This window comes from Pteropus alecto, unplaced genomic scaffold (assembly GCF_000325575.1).
Source record: "Pteropus alecto unplaced genomic scaffold, ASM32557v1 scaffold152, whole genome shotgun sequence".
Lineage (NCBI taxonomy): Eukaryota > Metazoa > Chordata > Mammalia > Chiroptera > Pteropodidae > Pteropus > Pteropus alecto.
In genome coordinates this window covers 4,330,140-4,337,613 of record NW_006432227.1, presented here as the reverse complement: position 1 = coordinate 4,337,613, position 7,474 = coordinate 4,330,140, and the positions used below count along the sequence as shown (strand labels likewise).

General features: G+C 34.3%; 1 non-coding gene across 1 annotated transcript; it reads right to left on the bottom strand.

The window, feature by feature from the left end:
• Positions 1–5,891: 5,891 nt before the first annotated feature.
• Positions 5,892–6,010, bottom strand: LOC112475832. The gene has a single exon (XR_003044904.1). It is a non-coding gene; the product is annotated as a 5S ribosomal RNA (ribosomal RNA).
• Positions 6,011–7,474: the final 1,464 nt, after the last annotated feature.

Below are 7,474 nucleotides of genomic sequence, written 5' to 3'. Positions count from 1 at the left end.
GGGTCCTTCCTCAGGATTTTTATGTAGTTTCTAGGGGAAGAAAACATGCTTGTCTGACAATGCAGTTGGGAGGAAAAAGTAATCTCAGAGTTGCAGGTGGTCGGGGAGAGGGGAAGGAAGGTGAGGGAGAGGATGTAGTGAAACAGTACTATGGGGACCAGAGAAAGGGAGAGAGAGAGACAGGAAGGGTGGTCATGACATTGAGTTTCAGCATCTAGTCCCTCTTCATGACCAGATGTACCTCTCTATTTTCCATATTAAAAAAAAAAAAAAAAACAAACTTATAAATTTATCTTTACCAAAAACAAAGTTGAGTTTTAATTTCTGGAACACAAGCAATTCTAACTGAAATATAGATCATTTTCTTAATCTAGAGCCCTAAGTATTTAAAATATTAAACATGTGGGAAAAGAATGAAGACCCAACAAAGGAGACAGAAACATTAACCAGTGAGTTAGGAGAAAAAAACAAAGATGTGATAGCCCTAGAAGCCAAGTCAACAAGGAGAAGGGAGTGATAACCATGTTAACCACAACTGACAGAGCAACTAAAAGGAAGAATGAGAACCGATTATTAGATTTAACAACATGGCAGTCATTGTTGACCTGAATTAGACTTCACAGCATAAAACAACACACTTTTTAAAAAATTGAATTTTGCAGATTCTGTAGATCAGGAGTCTATGCACGACTGCCTTAGGTTCTCTGGTACAGGACATTGTCTGAAAAACATAATCAAAATGTCAGCTGGCTCTCATCTCAACTGCGAAAAGATTCTTTTCCAACTTTGTGTGGTTGTTGGCAGAAGTCAATTCCTCATGGCTGTTAGAGTATTGGTTTCTTACTGCTGGCTAGAAGTTGCCCTCAGTTACTTGTTAGCTAAAGTCACCCCCCAGTTCCATGACATGAGTGCCTCTTCAATGTGGCTACTTGCTTTATCGAAGCCATCAAGAGAAAGTCTCTCAGCAAGAAGCTTATGAGAGATTATTACATACTCACTTGAACATATACAATCCTTTGCCTTCGTCATAATGTAATGGTCAAAGAACAGTCACAGTTCCAACTCACACTGAAGGGGAAGAGATTATACCAGGGAATAAATATTAGGAGGCAGGGATGATGAGGGTCTAGCACAACAATAGTAATTAGCAGTAGGGGAGAAAGCCTGATCGGAATAAATTTAAAAGAATGTTGGAGAGGAGATGGAAACAATAGGAACTGTTAATAATTTCGAGGAGTTTTCGGGCAAATGAAAGTAAAAAATAGTGTTTAATGTAATAAAACAAGTGAGATAAAAAAACATTATTACCTTTTATTGATGAAAGACTGTGTGGTAATAAAAATATTTCAAGAGAGAGGAAAGATTTGATTATGTAGAAGGGAGAAAGATGACTTACTGAAGTGACATTTTTGAAGAGATGAGAGGAGGGGAATGAAAGGGTTAATTTTAGATAGAAGCAAATATATTCCAGCTATGGCATTTGGCAATAATGCAGAGTATGCTTATGCAGATGTTATCAGATTAGAATATTTTGTATAGAGGTCCTGCAGAAGGCTCTCTCTCTCATATTTTCTAATGACTCTAATATTCTCAAAGTATACGAAGTGAAGTCATCATCTCACCAAAATCATCAGGTTGAAAATGCTCCATGCATTATTGATGGTTTCAGAAGAGAGGGGTTAGTGTGAGGTGAGAAAAGTAGCAGGTGAATATGTTAGAGACTATTAGTTTACTAGGGCTGTTAAAAGAGTACTAATATATGTGTGGCTTAAAGAACAGAAATATATTGTCTCCAGTTCTGGATGTTAGAAGTCCAAAGTCAAGAGGTAAACATAATTCCTTCTGGAGCTCTGAGAGAAGAACCTCTTCCATACCTCTCTACCTGCTTTGTAGGTACTTGTCTTCTTCCTGTGTGTTTGTATAGCATCTTCCCTCTGTGTGTGTCTCTGTATCCAAATTCTCCTTCTTTATAAGAACAGCAGTTGTATTGGATTAGGGCCTGCTCTAATGCCCTCATTTTAACTTAATGACCTCTGGATATGCCTATCTCCAAATAAGGTCACTTTCTGAGGTAATAGGGTTTATGTCTTCAGCATTATAAATTTGGGGTAGGGGGCAAATTCAACCCATAACAGAAACCTATGGTTTTATTTTTCGGCATCATTAATAATTCCTTTGATTTGTAGGGTCATCAATTTAAAGTTTAGCCAGATCATGAATTAGTGTACCTATTTTTTTTTTTTTTTTTTTTTTACCAGCAATGTTCAGCTGTATGGGTACAGATGAGAGGAAACAGAAATGACTGGAATTAGCTAAGGCTACAGTTTTTCCAAGTAAGTCTGATTATTTAAAAAAGGACAAAAGTCTACCAGGCACCTTCTTCTAGTCCTCATCTTTCGATATCTAAAACTTCCAATTTTGGCCACATTATTTATTTGAGCCAATAATATTTTAGTGAAAGTGACATATTTCACTTAGAAGCAGAAACTTTTATAACTATCACAGTGAAATGTTATATTTCCTCTCTCTGTGTCATGATGGGAAAGGTTAAAATGTAGCTTGGCCCTAGTTTGATGGAGGAGAAGTAAGTCAACTCCTTATATACATATACTATATATAATATTTAAATCTTTGTTTTGAGATATCACTAATACCTGAGAGTCATTTGTTATCACAAAATAATTTAGCCCAAAATGACTGATATATTAAGATATGATGCAAAGGAATGTTTATAATTAGAGATTCATGAAGGCAGAGATATTTTTATCTTTGTTTGCTAATATATTCAAAGCACTTAAAATAGTGCCTAGCACATGATAGTTACTTACTATATATCTTTCGAGTCAATTAATGGCCATTGGATTAAAGCTAAGGAATGATGAATATAAGACATCAAGTAAAAGAGGGACAATGATAAGTTGGTAAGATCAACAGAATAGAGGTTTTAATGAATTTAGTTTTGTTTGGGTCAGAGAAATACAGTGAATTTGAGAAAAGAGGTTGTGTTAAAAAAAATAGGAATCACGAAACTGAGATCACAGAGATGTCGGATTTATCGATAACCACAAGATTTAGACTGAAAGAAAACGATTAGAGCTGAGATGAAGACAAGAATTTTGGAGAAATGGTATTCAAGGATCTGAAGTGCCAAGTGTTCAAGAAACATTAGATATTTAGTGGAATCACAGACAATTAAGGCAGGAATAGAACTGGAACCAATGTTAAAATCACTGTACTATGAGGGAATAGGGAAATAAACCAGGAGATCGTAGATGTTGATGACAATGGGGATTAGTGAGTTATAGAATCTGAAGTGTATGAGAATCAAAGCCAAGTGTCTTTAGGGAGAAGAATGGCCTCAAACCAAGAATAAAATGTAAATATCAAAGCTCACTTGTAGGAGAGATTTGGGAATAAAGATAGCAGTTGAGAGGCCCGCAGTGGAAACTATGTATCCTCAGGGGAGACCCATGTTTCCTTAGAAAAATAATTTGAAGACAATGACTAGGGAAGAAGTTTATATCAGAATGTAAAATAAGTCCATAGGCACAGAATAAGGCTATCAAGAACTCAGATGATAGGATAAATGAAAGAAAGAAGGAATTGCAGAACTTTAAAGGACATTGGATTTGGGAAACAGGAGGAATGACTGAGTCTGGGGATTCTCGTGGTTACTATGAACAAGAATGAAGGACAGAATGGAGTTGATACTAGTGAGAACATGCCACACCTAGTCAGTTATTCTTCTCCCCAATGATGAAAGGCTGAGCTTGGAATATGAGAATAAATATGCTTTATTCCCACGTACAACCTCTTTTCTCACCCTTATTTTTTTCCTCTGCCAGGAGAATAAATTTGATAGAAAACAGGATAAGTTTTGTTTTGTTTTGTTTTTGCATGGGAAGAAAGATTCTATCTTAAAGCCAGCCTCACAGGTATCTGTAAGTGAATGAGGTTGGTGACAAATGATGTGTTCTCTCATTAATTTCACCACAGAAATTAGAAAACCCACCCAAAGACATTTTATTTGCCTTTTCCAAATATTTGGCTTCACATGCTGTCATAGTGGTTATGTCTTCCACCACCTATAATTGAGCACATAGGAGCAATAAATAGCTTCCATCCCTAAGCAATGACATTGTTCATCCTTTGGGTAAATTTTTTTTTTTTATGAGGACTGTTGGGCATGGAGAAAAATTGATATAAAAATAAGATACATGACCATTAGATATTAATAAATTGCCACCAAGAAACTTATTTTCATTTTTGTAACAAGCTTAAAGATCAACACAGAGAGAGATGGAAGAATATAAATATTCACCAGATTTCAAGTATAGGATGTCTACGTGTGTGTGTGTGTGTGTGTGTGTGTGTGTTTATGTGGTATCTTGATTAATGAATCTTTAGATAAGTGAATTTGTATGAAAATAGGAAGGACAAACAACAAATGCCTTTTTTTTAAATACTGTAGAAGCCTTAAAAATTTTTACTAGCTTTTCTCAGACACATTGAGTGGGATATGGTGAGCATAAAAACCTAATCTACAGAGAGTAGGTTAGCTCTTTCATCATGCATCTGTACATTAAGAACTAAAAATATAGTAAATATTTAATCTGTAATTGTCTTCTTTGATATGACATATACTTCCATCTCTATTGCACTGTATAAACATACACCCGTGAAAGTTCATTTGTGTGCAAACATATGCACACATGTAGTTCTCCTGAAAAATTTCCCTCCTGAAAAGTATTTGATCATTCCCTGGAACTGTTGATTACTCAAGTGCCTTTATCCGAAACACACGAATAAAGGGAGCAATATACATGGGCTGCTTAAAGACCTGCGTCTGAATTTCTCAGCTATCAATAACAAGTTGTCACTTTATCCAGCTTAAATACAGACAATATCATGTGGCCAATCCTGTCTTTAGAGCAATTTTTTTTTAATTTGGTTTTATTCATTTTTTAATTAATAGACTTTATTTTTAGAACAGTTTTAGATTTTTAAAAAATGAGTGGATAATAAACAGTTCCCATATGCACCCTATTCCAACAATGACACATAATTTGCCCCATTATTAAAACTTTACATTAAGAAGTAATATTGGAACCAATGAGAAAAATCATTGCCCTGTGGAGAAGAATAGGGGAAATGAACCAGTGTCAGCACCAATAGGGGTTAGTGGGTCAGAGAATCTGATAATAAGTACGAGAATCAAAGTCAAGAGTCTTTAGGTAGGAGAATGGTCTCAAACCAAGAATAAAATCCAGGGAAAATAGCCAAGCTCACTTAGACTATAGCAGCTGAGAGGCCAGCAGTGGAAATTTATTATAATTAATAAACTAATATTGGCACTTTTTTTATTCAATAGAGCTATAGTTTACATTAAGGTTCACGCTTTGTTTTGTACATAAGTATGGACTTTGACAAATGCATAATGTCATGTATATACCATTAGAGTATCATAAAGAATAGTTTTATTGCCCCCAAAGTGTCCTGTTCTTTACCTATTCATCCTTCTGCCTCTCCATCCCACCCTTCTGGCAGCCATTGATTAGAGTAACCATTGATTAATTGACTCTCTGTATAATTTTACCTTTTCCACAATGTGTATAGTTGGAATCATGCAACACATGGCTTTTTCAGAGTGGCTTCTTTCACTTAGCAATATTCACTTAAGTTTCCTTCAGGACTTTTTGCACCTTGATAGCTCATTTCTTTTTATTGCTGAATAGCATTGTATTGTACAGATGTACCACATTCTGTTTATCCATGCAGCTATTATTTTATTTTATTTTTTTAGATGAGGCAACCCTTGGTTGACCTCACAAATTGCAAGGAACTTGTCAGCTTACAATCCCTTCTTTTTTTTTTTTTAATTTTATTTTTTATGCCTACAGCACCTGGTCTTCCTAGGCGGTCTCCCATCCAAGTACTAGCCAGGCTCAACCCTGCTTAACTTCCAAGATCAGATGGGATCGGGCGTGTTCAGGGTGGTATGGCCGTAGACTATTCTTGCAGCTATTACACTTCTTGATCTCTTCCAATTTTTTTATGATTACAAATAAAACTGCTATAAATGTTCACATGTGGGTTTTGTGTAAAACGTAAGAGCAAATTTAAGGAGCTAAGGCAGTCGCACATATCTAATATCTCTTTATCTTGCTATCTTGCCTCTTACATCCCTATTTTATAATCCTCTAACAACCACAACAAAAAACCCCTACATGTCTGTAAGACTATATCACATGCCCTTCTAGCCACAAACTTATATTCCTAATCCTGCTAATGCATTTATTTGAGTTGTTAAATGTTGATTGCTTTCTGAAAGCCATGCTCTGCAAGACTTACTGGACTCCCCAAATTGATGAAATTTTATTAATTCTCTGTATATTTCTCATTCAAACACAAATTAAATATATGTAAGTGTAAATACTTTAAGTTCTTATCCTTTCTTAATAAATAACTCTAATGGAATATCTTAAAGTAGTCTTCTATATGGGCAAATATGAAGATTAAATGAGCTCTATTATTTCATTTTTGGTTCATAAAAGAAACAGGCATATTATGAACACTAGTTATTCAGCTATTATCAAATTTTTCACTACATTCGATTGTCATCTTCAATAACTTCTGGCTATGTCAAAAGTCTCTTTTCTGAATGAATGGTATCAGAATAGGTGAAACATATTGGTTAATGAATCTTGAGCAGACATGAATTCTTGTAAAAAGAGCATACAGGAAACTCAAAAAATACATTCAGTATTATATACCAGAAAGCTCAAATGACCACACTCAAGTCAGAGAACTCTAGAATAATTTCACTGGATTCGGTGATTTTTTTGAAGGAATCACAGTAATTATATCTATACTACCCTAATAAATTGTTTTCCTCTGGTGCCTTTGTTCCTCTTCAACTTATTGTCCTTACTATAGATGGAGTAATCTTACCAATGTTAAATAACTTCATGACTTGAGTTGATGCATTTTTATTTAAAATTTGGAATAAAATAGCTTACTCATTTTTTATTAAAATATAAATTTTAAAAATTCTTCATTATTAATGAATTCCTTATGTATAGGAATAGTTCTCATTTATGGTGTTCTTAATATGCCATATGGTTATACTTTATTATAATAAATTTAAAATTATAATCTGTTCTCTTTATGTAGAAAATATTTTCTGGAAAATAAATCTGGATTATACTATCTAGTCCATAAATTATTCAAGTAAAAATATAAATTTATGGAGCTACACTAATTAATTGGGTAGTTTTATTAGCAAAATAATGATCTATATACTAATTTCCAGAATCTATAAATATGATACCTTATATAGCAAACAAACAAAAAGCAACAAAAAAGTAACTTTGCAGATGGGAATAAGTTTACAGATCTTTAAAATAGGAAAGACAATTTGGTGGACCAATCTGAAGAGTAAGAGAGCCAAAGATGAAGAAGAGCCTGGATAGTT